Source organism: Rissa tridactyla, chromosome 9 (assembly GCF_028500815.1).
Source record: "Rissa tridactyla isolate bRisTri1 chromosome 9, bRisTri1.patW.cur.20221130, whole genome shotgun sequence".
In the NCBI taxonomy this organism is placed as follows: Eukaryota; Metazoa; Chordata; class Aves; order Charadriiformes; family Laridae; genus Rissa; species Rissa tridactyla.
The window spans coordinates 7,451,306-7,462,911 of NC_071474.1; the positions used below are offsets into that span (position 1 = coordinate 7,451,306).

The following is an 11,606-nucleotide window of genomic DNA, read 5'->3' on the forward strand; positions in this document are numbered from 1 at the left end:
TCAATGGCTTTTTGTACAATTAAAGCGGCAAAGGGGACGCAAGACACCTTGGGTGAGACATCCACAGCACCTGATCACTGTCTGAACAATCTGACTGCAACTGTCATCGCAGTTTCACCCAGCAGAAGACCTGAACAAGATTCTGTATGCCCAAAAGACAACTTACTTGCTTCAAAATTTAATAGCGGATTTCACAAGAAGTTACTACCTCTCTCTACAAATGTGTCTTGTTTTAAGGTCTAGAAACATTTAGATTAATAACAAAAGCTGGGATTTTGATCTCTTCTTGTTACTCCAAATATATGGGTCTTCAGTTACGTGCCTGTGCCTTTAATTCAGAGCTGAGTAATTACATTTAGGTCAGTGGAATCACTCCAGGTTTTTCTTGGTGTGTCTAAATGGAATGTTGTCCTAAGGATTTGGAAGCATATGAAATGAATTTAGGAACGAACATGTATGTCAGTACTTGGAAAATGTAACTGCCATGAACTAACCCAGAACATAAAGCAGAGGTCTGTGAGTTCCAAGAGTAAGAGCAAGCACATATATGCAGGTATATCTGCATCAATAATCTTTGTATTTTCCCCAACATTTCTTATTCTTGCCTATTTTTATTAATAATGGCAAAAGGAATAATATGAATTAAATTGTGCTAGGTACTTCACCTCTTATTCATCTGCTTCAGTATACCTTTAAAACCTTGCCATGAAACAGAATATCAAGAGATTGAATGTTAGACTTAAGTAGAAGCAAATAGGTAAAAAAAAAAAATGCATTTAATCAGGGAACCATCTAAAATTTTATTGTAACAATCCACACACATTGCTGGTATTAAAGAGTACATTTGAACACTGACGTCGTATGTAAGATAAAGGAGACCAAAGAATGCTTTTAAGGAAAAAAATGCATGGGGAACATGAATTGTATGTGTAGGAGATACAGTCAAATGCTTGAATAATTTAGAATCATAACATGAACAAAAATGAAACACTGGGACTTTAATAACTGGCTTTTTTTTTTTTCCTTAAACTCCAATTATTAATATATTGTGCTTCTGGCTAAGATATCAGGTGCTGATAATGAATATTCAGGGACAGTACTTTTGCTGCATGAATGAAAACTATTCTCTTCAGCAGATTAATAAAGGATTATCTTTATATAGAGATATACACACACACTAAAGACAATGAAAATTAGAATAAAAAATGAAGTTGAAAAACAATTATTTAAACTCAGAAAGTCTACTCAAGTGATGATAATAAAATGGAATTAAGCATAGGAGAAAATATAACCTAATTAAGAGGTTCAGAAAGGCATATTAGTATATGCTGGAAAAGTAATTTTTATATATGATTTTATGCTTTATATTATCATTATAATGCACAGTCTTATATGAACAAACCAAAGATGCACATGAAGTTTCCACGAGAGCTCTGTACCACACATATTGCTGGTTGTCGGTGCATGCTGCATTCCAGTTACATTTGACCTGCAGATTTAATGTAACCCTTGGAGGATATAAAAGGGCAATCAAGAAAATAACGATCTTGAGGTGGCAAAAAAGGTTTCTTTACATTGCTTTTCTGTCACGAAGGAATCAGCATCTCAGAGAAATCTTCGCAGGTGACAGGCTTTAAAAAGAAATGCTCTTCTAGGCCCAGAGCGAGGAGATCAAAGGCCTTGCAAAAATTCAACTGCAGTTAACATGGCGGAATCGGACTTTCTCTTGGTTTTAAGTATGACTAATCCTTTCTGCAACCCTAGTTTCGATATGAATATCGCGGTTAGAAGTTATCAAGCCTTTCGTGAGCAGCTGAAACAAGGAGGCCTGCTTCCGCATACCCCCCAGCATCGCCGCGCCTGCGCCATGCCCACAGAGCCCGTCGTCGCTCTCGGCTCTACGTTACTGACCGGTCAACTGGCACAGAGATGCCGATTGCTCCGTCAACAAGGAAAGCAGAAAAAAAGCAGCCTTTGCACTCATTTTGTAGTCCTTTTTCGCAGAACCAGTAATTTGTCTCTACAACCTGCAGCCTCCCCCAAAAGCGCAGAAACACCAGAACCAGAATTTGTTGAAACTGAACATCGGATCAAAAGCTCAAGGCCTCTAACAGCACGATTTCGTGAGCCCTGCCTCCTTAAGAAGCCAGGATAAAAATACAGCTACATGAAAAATAAATGAGCAGCTTTTCCTGACTCTGAAACCAGAAAATAATGACACGAAACCAAAATCAAATGCAACCATATCGCTCGTATTCCCAAATGCCAGCATTAATGCTCCCTCTCCCAGCTCCCAGAGACTTGTTAAACAAATGAGCCTTATAATGTATTTTGCAAGTGAAAGATCCCGGAGTGGAGACAGTAAACTCCAAAACCAAAGCCCCTTAACAAAAATGCTGTTGCTTTCTCCACGAGTTTTGCAGTTAAGAGGATTCAGTCTGACCTCGCTCCTGCCACAATCAGTTTTTTCTCTTTTGATCAAACGAGCGGTTCTGCCGCACTGGCAGCGGCCTGAGATTTTTTTAGATCAAAACTAAGATCTCAATACCTGGAAGTCAAGTCAGCCTGTGCAAGTCAAAAAGGGCCGGTAGCGTGTGTGCATAGACCAGTCAGCCATCTTTTTATACTAGAATCAAACACTGTATTTAAAACATGCCTAATCTACTACATTTCCCCTGAACACCTCAGCCATGCCTCCGTGATGCCGGAGCAGCTGTGTTATCATCCTGGTTATCCTCGCTAGGGGCTTCGTGGCGTTTTTGGAACCATCTTACACCTCTGAATTTTTTAAAGTCTCGTGGAGAGAGACACGATTCTGGTTGTGATTCCCCTCAGGAGAACTTTTCCCCTTTTTCCTTGTTTTTCTTACTTCTTGTTATTATTTTGTTAGCTTAACTTTAAAAATGAAAGCCTTTGGACTGAAAGAGGGTGAAGGTGGCATGAATAAGCCTCTCGATGAAAACCAAAGAGAAAAACCTTAAAATACAAACTCCCCCGAACACAACATGTCTCCTCCCGCTGCATTAACGCCGCTTCACGAAATGGCGACTGCCTCTGTAGACAGCTGCCTACAAACGCAGGCGTCCCCGCAGGAAACCATAAATGCAACTTTTTTTTTTTTCCTTTCTTTTAAAAGCTTTCATTTTTCTCTCTTTACATTCAGTCCCTCAGGGACTCTTCGGAGCCCTCCACAAAGCCGTGACCTGACAAACAGGGAAGGACGGGGGACGCGCACAGAGCTCTCCTTGTGCAGGGACCAGCATCTCCCGCCTTTGGGCAACCACCCGGGGACCCATCCCCACCGGCGTGGGGCGAGTGGGTTCAGGCTGAGCTGGGACACCGGGCTCTGGGCTCCAGCGCCCCGGTCAGTGCAAATAAATCTGCTGATTCAGCCGGTATCACCGCGATCTTGCGTTTCCAGAATTTTCTCCCTCCGCTTCCCAAACATAAAGGGACTTTTGTGCTAAATACCGAGCTGGAGCACGGATGGGCTCCGTGTAGGGCGCCATGTGGTATTTGGTTTCTCGCTACAGTACATGTTTTTATAATGATGGGGGAAGGGAAGGAAGGGAGCTGCTCTTACCAGCATGCCAATAATCTGTTGCAAAGGACTGGAGCCTCAGAGCCAATTAGTCCTGAAGTTAACCATTTAACTGCTGAAAAAGCTCAAGTCTCAGCCACAGACTTAGTGAGAATTAGGGAGAGAATACGTGGGTACCCAGGGCATCGAGCTCAGTGCAGATTTGTTCTTTTTTTACACTTTGGTATACTACACACTTTAGTATATTTTCAATAAACCGCCAAAATTCTCTCAGGTCACACCATGCAAAGGTGGGACAGCTATATCCAGAACCCCTACATAGAAAAATATGGATAAAAGCTGGATTTGTTTCAGGATCTGTGCCAGCCTGTGGAGGAACTGTGAAAGCCACCCACAGGAGCTGCATTTCTGATGGGAATTCGGGTGGGTCCAAGTCCCTGCCACAGGAAGGGCAAAGCCAGGCAGCCCAGCGTGGGGCGGGAAGGGTCAGGGTGCTGCCCTGGCAGAGGAGCCCTGCGTCACTGCTGTCACACTGCTGTGCCACTGCAGCATCTCCCAGCCATGCTGCTGTGGGATGGAAAAACACCATAAGGTGGGGCAAGCTCTAAGAATGCCATGGCATAGTCTGTCTCCCTCTAAATGGATACATCTCCATCATCCCTGCGCTATGCCCAGACACAAAGACATACTTTGGACCTCCCTGCACCAGCCTTGTTTTTCTAACCCCTTAACTGCATTAGAACAGGACCAGCCCGCTCCCCCCCCCCCCCCAAAAAAAAAAAAAAGTTCTTTTTATATTCTACAGTTTGATTTGTCATAAACTTTTAATGTTTGAGGCAGACTAGCTCATGGCCTGTTGCGCACTGCTGAATAAGCCGGGTAAGAAAATGCTTGGGGAATTCCCAGCCTTAGTCTATTTTCTCCAGGGGCAAGCCTGAACATGGCCAGGGAGCACAGACAAATTAGTCCTAATGCAGAGCAACAGCAACATGCTCCCACTTGACCCGCTGCGTCTGTAAAATAGTTTTTGTGCTCTTTTTTTTATTCCATGACTTAACAGAGAATCTCAGAGATGCCAGGAAGACCAGCAGAGTTTGCACAGCACAACGAACTGCCCTGGAATACCAAAAGCAGCCTCTCCACCCCAGCTCATCAGCCCTAGCAAGAAGCAGAGTTTATTTGCTTGGGAGGGGCCGTACTGGTGCTGATGGGCTGTTTCCAGTCCAAGCAAGCGCTGCAGTGTACATGAAAGGCATATTCCTTCACCACTAGCCTCTCTAACGGATGAAGTCAAATCTCCCTTCATGCCATGGAGAAGGTCCAGTGCACATGGAAGGTGCCTGCTGCTCCTCCTGAAGGGCTATAGCAAGGCTGGCACCGTAATGCGTCTCACTTTTAAGCTCCAGGAAGAATTCTGGCTCCATTAAAGTATAACTTTACATTCAAATTAAAAACACTATGGGGGGGGGGGGGGGAACGAACATATTGCTAAGAAAACAGGAGGTTACTTAGGCATGTGAGCTGTCAGAGCTCTGGCAATACAAGAACTCTCTTGTTCCTGTTGCCTCCCACAGCTGCATTCACTAAATATATCCTGGGCAGAGAACTGCATTTCTCCACCCCTTTCTCAGCCCAATCAGGTTTGCACAAACACCACCCGGCTCCCTTGGGACATGCAGTCAGGCAGCAGCGATGCCCTAGTTACAGGCAGCATGAAGGACAGAAGAGACTAATAATGTCTGCAACAGGGTGAAATTGTTACAACCCCAGGTCATTTTGAGAGAGAGCGCATGTGGCTGATCGATGTTTAACTGTTAAAACCAGCGTGGTTTGCTCTCCGTAAGGATACACCCCATTTGTATGTCGTAATACTGGAAGCTATTCCCATCGGAGGATTTTTCAATAGCTTGTGGAAAAAAAGAACTGGTGATCTCAGAGCAAATTCAAGCAGAAGAATGGTCATCTCTTTAAAATAAACTCAGCTCCTGGTTTAGAGGTGAGCAGTGGTCTTCAGGGCCTGGCTGGCCCAGAGAGCGCAATCCCAGTTTTACCTTCCATCAAGTCAAGGCTCTATGGCATATTGTGTCATCATATACCTGCCTCTGGGGGAAAAAAAAAAACCCCACCTATAACTGAATTTCTATAGGGCCAAGGTGCTTCCCCCGCAACCTCCATTCTGCTCTCCATATTTCTCCTACCCTCACTTTGCGTCTTTTACTTGCAAGGACACGGATTCTTTGGCCAGGCAAAATGGAGCCTTGGTCCCAACTGCAGCCTTGAAACACTGCTGCAATCACAGCAACAAAGAAGAGGAAAAGCTGCCCCTTCTGATAGAGTTAATTCTATAGTGGATCAAATTCTGGCAGAAAAAAAAAGGGAGTCATCTTGGTGGCTTTCCTTGCTTTCAAGCTGTGAGCCAGCAGGGATTTTGACCCTCCTGGTCCCTGCTTCTTCTTTTCCTCACAGTTCCCTATTTCTTCAACACCTCCAGCTCCTCTAGCAGCAAAACAAATTTGACAGAATCTAGTCAATTTTTCAAGCTTTCTCATTTTTAAGAAGTCAGTGGGAGCAGACTGTATCTTGCAATCAAACCTCACAGGAAGGAGAATTAAATATCTCATGCATGACCTTAATCCGTAGGATTTTGTAGATAGTTTTTCTTGTAATCTCAGTACTCAGAGCTTATCACGCATTCAAATCGTATCTGTAGCCCAAGAACATTTTGCAACAAAAGGAACCCAAATTCATTTTGATATAATTATGCAGTCATACAAGTCACATGCTTGCTGGGGAATAAATATAAACACTGAGCTTTGGGGAATATCTGGCAGACTTACGTCGAAATGTAAAAAAAAAAAAAAAAAAAAAAAAACACAAAAAACAACCCCAAAAAAACCCCACACCAAACTCAAGAATGAAAGCTATCTATTATATAAGCGAAAAAAAAGATCAGTTTTAGATGTCAAATTGCAGTAGAGGAAAAATGGCATAATGTAAGAAAAGGCTTTTAATAGCTCCTTTTTTTCCAATCTGCAAAACATAAAAGAAAGAACCTAAACTCATACTTAAGCATCCACATAAAGTAGGGACCTTATTTTCAAAGGTAGTAATATCATTTGAGGTATTAAAAAGCTTTGAAATCAGATAAATCATTCACAAAATGGCCACAGGTCCCCCCCTAAGCTTAATCAAAGAGCTGAAAGCTAGAACAGTTAGAAAATTGTGCTGTGTTTTTTGTGTCTTTCCTACACATTCTCTTCTCCTCTGCTTTTCTTGCCTTCTTGAAACAAATTGTCCTCAAAGACTGTTCTAATTTTGTATTTAGAAATCGCCACTATTTTAATTAGCGAGAACAACTACACCCTGCTGCACCGGTTGTACTGAAAATGAGCTGTGTTCGCTGGGGACAGAAGTGGTTTTGCCTGCTCTGATCTCATAAAATCTGCCGGATCCTATGGATTTCTGAGTGCTTTTAAGAAAGAAATACAAAATGTGAAACCAGGTGTTAAGATTGAGCCACAGAGAAGCCACGGGAGCACGAGTTACCTTCAACAACACACTCCAGTTCTAAAAGCAAACAAAAAAAGGCATAAGAAACTGGGAAGGAAGGTTTCATTCCTCAAACAAGGCAGTGACTCACCCACATTCCTGACTGCTCCAACCAGGGAGGCAAACCCTCCTCCTGTCAGACCAGATCCACCGCGTTTTTCCTATGAGGAGCAAATCCCAAGCCAAGGCAAGCCGTGGTGGTGGCACATCATAGCAGACACAGCACAGGGCCAAGTGTATTTCAGAAAGGGATCCTCCTTCACCAGCCACTGTATTAGCTTGCCTTCCTGAAAAGATTTGAGTTCAGAAGTTCTGCTTTTCACACCTGAAAAGAAAAATGGCTACTACTAACAATTGCTTCTCAAGAGCCAAACTTTTTTTTAGATACCAAGGTTTTCTGAAATTGCTAAGAGGCAGTAGTTGACTTTTTTTTTTTAAAAAAAAGAAATATCCAAGGACAGATAAGACAAGTCAAAAAGTTAACTGAACAGAATGCCAAACAATGTGTAGGATGGATAAGGCGCTGTTTCTAACCATCGAGTTATCCATATGGGAAAAGTTGACCTAGGGATATGGAAACTCACCATCCTAAACATCTGCTCAGTCATTCCCAACATACAAAGCAGACTTCACTGACGAAGGACAAGCGTGTTCCAGGTGAGAGACAGCACACAGCCAAGCTGCTAAACATGCCCAGCTCCATCCATCCTTCTCGCATGGCTCTCCGGGATGCGGGGAGTGCTGTGCAGGTCCCCAGATGGCACCAGCTGAGCTGGGTGGCAGCAACAGAGCCATCGGCAGCAGGGATGATGATGAGGAGGTGGTAGAAAGGCTGGATGTGAGGAAACGGGACCATAAAGGAGCCCAGAAAGCAGAGAACATTGCTAATTTTCAAGAGAAACTGCAGGAAGCCAACATCTTTAAACTGTAAGCCTCAGAGAGGTTGTGGTTAGGAGACAAACATGGCGGGGTGACAGGGCTGCAGGGAGGGCTGTGCCAGTGCCCAGGGAGAGATGCCTCAAAGCCACAAGTTGTCTGGAGCCCCCCCCAAGGAGTGGGGCCAGGTAGGTGGTCCCCTCTGTAGCTGTGCCAGGGCTTGGCTGGGTGAGGTTCCTTCACCTGCGCGATGAAGGATGCCAGATTACAAGCATATAAAATTCCCCTCCGGCTTCATACTCCATGAAGCAAAATCAAGGCTGACGCTCCATGTGTTCCACCCTCTACCAAGTTTTTCAATTCTCGGGTTTCCGGTGGTAGCCAGACACCCCGAAACAACATGTTCAGTCATTCCTCCTGGGGGCCAGCTCCCGAGGGCACCTGGAGCTGCTGCAGAAAGCAAACGGCAGCGTTACCTAATGGGGAGGACTCGAGTGCTTAGCAGTTATCAGTAGGTTTGGCAGCCGCTGGAGGGAAAGACCTTGACAGCGCAGGCTGCTAGCAGAGGAGCACAAAGCTGTGTTATTAATGGAAGCGTCAAGCCTCACACAAATAAAATAAGCGGTTCCAGAGCTGAAGCCATGGTTGAAACATCATGGAAATGCCTGTAGCACTAACACTGCTGCCGTACGCGAAGCCTAGCCCCAGCGAGCAGGGAAAGCACGCAAGCCTCTGCCTCCGTGCCGCTGCAGATTTTGCTGGTGGCATTTGAAATATTTCAAGCACTTCAGATAACCCTCCCCTGACTAGAGCAGAGACTCCCCCATTGGGAGTCCAGAGCTTACATTAAAAATCAATAAATAAATATCTGTTTATCAAGTTGCAGAACAACAACTACCCATCCAGTTTATTAGGTGGAAACAGCAAAAGCAGGGGGAGATTTTGGTGATGTTATTTCTCCCCGATTCCACACGCTGCCTCGATTAAGTGACTATTATGACTGGTGCAACAGCAAACAAAACAACACAAGCTCGCTACAAGACATTTCCTTGTGCAAAGGCAGGGAAACCATCACAGGAGATCGACCTCAAGCATGTTATTATAACCGAGCATTTGGCTGGCTCGCGCTATTTGGAAACCCCAGTTCTGCTGGGCTGCTTTGAGAAAGGCAGCGTTTGTCCCCTGCCTTTGGCATGAAAACACAACTCCAATCTCTTCTCGGGAACAAAGGTGCTTCCCGGGAGCCTGGCGCGCTGCCGGCATGCCGAGCGCGTAGCCAAGCAACGGCAGCCGGAGCAGGGCTCGCGCCTCACCCGTGATGCTCCAGCCTCCACAAACAATTCTCGCCACGTAGACAAGAACCGTTGCAGGGTAATGGAAAATTACTGCAGGCTTTTTTCTTAAAGGGCGAGAAGCTCGGTTGCCGGAGAAAGTCGGTCCGCAGCCTCGCTTCCCAGAGCGCCCCAGGGTAATTTTCTTTTTTTTTTTTTGTTTCCTGTGAGAAAGGCTGCAGTGCGTCACTAGCACGCTGGGGCATTAATAAAGGCAGATATCATTTGCATGAAATTTCAACTGACTGCAGCGATATAAAAAAAAAGAAGTAAAGCAGAGAGCTAAGCAGCACTGCGGGGGGGGGGGGAAGAGCTGAGCAGGCAGAGGCGGGAGGTGAACAAGCCAGCAGCTGCCTTTCTAAAGCCGCTTTCGACACAGCCTCAAACATGGCGACCTGAACGCAGAGCAGTTAATATTAGCGGAGAGCGGATGCTAAAATAATCCTCTTGCGCTTGGCAGGCACAGCGTTTTAACAACTGCCTGGCAAATTTCTGCCTGCAAGGCTGCAGGAAGAAAAAAAATGCCTTTAAAGAAAGAGCAAGCTTACGTTGCCAGTTGTTAGATTATTATTGGGGCAACAGCAATTTTTGAAAGTTACAGCCATGTTTCCTCCATGGAGGAAAGTTACCTCCAGTTTCTAGCACAAAATTTCTTAGGACAGCATCATGCCTACCTAGCTTAAAATACCAAGATAAAGAGCGACACAAATAGCTACGGGAGCACTAAGCAACCCATTCAAGCTACTGCACTCTTGACGTACAAAAAATCAGAGATTTGCAGACTTACCGGTTGGGCAAGGCAACATCTACCCAGCAGGCACTTGGCCACACGAGCTGCCCAATGAGTGCGTCACAGCACTGCTGCACAAACAGTACTCATCACAACATTCAAAATCAGCTCCTATATTCACTACAGGTTCCATTTCTGCTCCTTGGGGCACCTCTGAGGAACCAACTGTGTCTAACCTGCGGGAAAACAAGAGACAAAACCGCTCTTCTAGAACCTCTCGGTGCTCGCTGCATGCAGCTGCAGCTCATGATGGCCCTGATTTGGTTCAAGGCCACAGCTGTGGCTCATGATGGCCCTGGTTTGGTCCAAGGATGCAGCTTGTGGTTCACAGTGGCTCTGGTTTGGCCCAAGGACGTAGCTTGTGGCTCATGATGGCCCTGCTTTGGCCCAAGGATGCAGTTGGGCTTTCTGCCCCCACTGAAGCTGCAATTTAAGGTATTTCTTGCCAGAGCAGTTCTAGGTCAGCTCCTGCAGCAACATGGCTTTTGTTCTTCCCTATCTTTATGTTTTAATTCATCTTCTCCTGTCTGTTTTTCTCAGATAAGCACTGGTTAAAGTCTCAACCCAAATCTTTTCATTTTGTTGCAGCCAGCAAATGAAAATGAAGCCCCTGCTCTGAGTTAGGGGACTTCTTTGTAACAGAAACTCCCCCCGCTTAAATAGAAACCTTTGTTGTGCAGCTGCTTTCATTGCAAGCTCCACAGGGAAAGTCATTACATTTAATAGAGGTTGACCTCATTTTGTAGTCCTCGATATTAAAGCTTATAAGGAGGGAACGTAATTAGAAGCGGTGACTTTTCAACAAAGGTATACAGTACTTGTTGTTGCTACCTCTTTCTTACCTAAGGATTCTTTTAATATGGCATGGAAAGAGTAACTTGAAACAGCTTTTGGCAGATAAGCAAACCCAAGTAAAGTGCAAAGATCTGGTTTCTAAGAAGCCTTTTACAAGCTGTACAGAGAAATGAAACGAAACCCTTCCCCAGCACGCAAGGCTTCCTACAGTCTCCCTGGCAGAACTGCAAACCTGCATTCCGGGTGAAAGCTAATCTCCGTCCCAGCCTGGAGTTACAGGAAGAAGTCTGATGGTGGAGAGGACTGGTGGCCGTGCATGGACCTGCCCACATGGCAGCCTCCCATCGGCTGGAGGCAATTGCTGGAATTTTACTGCTGCATTTCCAAGGCTGCGATCTGAGACAAAGAAAGCAAAAGGGTTTGAGCTCGGTAAACACACACAAGGGAGTGGAAGGCAAAGATGCCCCACCTTTGTTATCTTCTTAGCTTTATCGGGGTTTCCACACAGTGGACACCGTTGTCACAGGGCAATGGGTAAACACAGCCACTGGCTTCCATTAAATTAATACATTTCCCAAAGCAGGGCAGTGCCTTGCAGTAAGGGATGTGTCACACCATGCTGGGGCCTCGCTGAGCACGGCTGCGTCAGGTCTTTTCACCTTAATGTGTTTTGAGTTTAAAACATCTGCTCATAGCCTGCTTTTCAAGTAACCTCTACGCTTTT

The 11,606-nt window shown here is 45.1% G+C and overlaps 1 protein-coding gene across 2 annotated transcripts in view; it reads right to left on the minus strand.

Annotated features, from left to right (window-relative positions):
• CHD2 (chromodomain helicase DNA binding protein 2) overlaps positions 1–11,273 on the minus strand; it is a 92,511-nt gene extending 81,238 nt beyond the window's left edge. Inside the window, exons 1-3 of one of the 2 annotated variants that reach the window (XM_054214816.1) lie at positions 11,115–11,273; positions 10,085–10,263; positions 7,182–7,377 (exon numbers count right to left, since the gene is read on the minus strand). The gene's annotated coding sequence lies outside the window, so the exon portion shown is untranslated. The remainder of the gene's footprint in view (positions 1–7,181; positions 7,378–10,084; positions 10,264–11,114) is intronic. The other variant, XM_054214817.1, reaches the window with a different exon arrangement.
• Between the last annotated feature and the right edge of the window lie 333 nt (positions 11,274–11,606).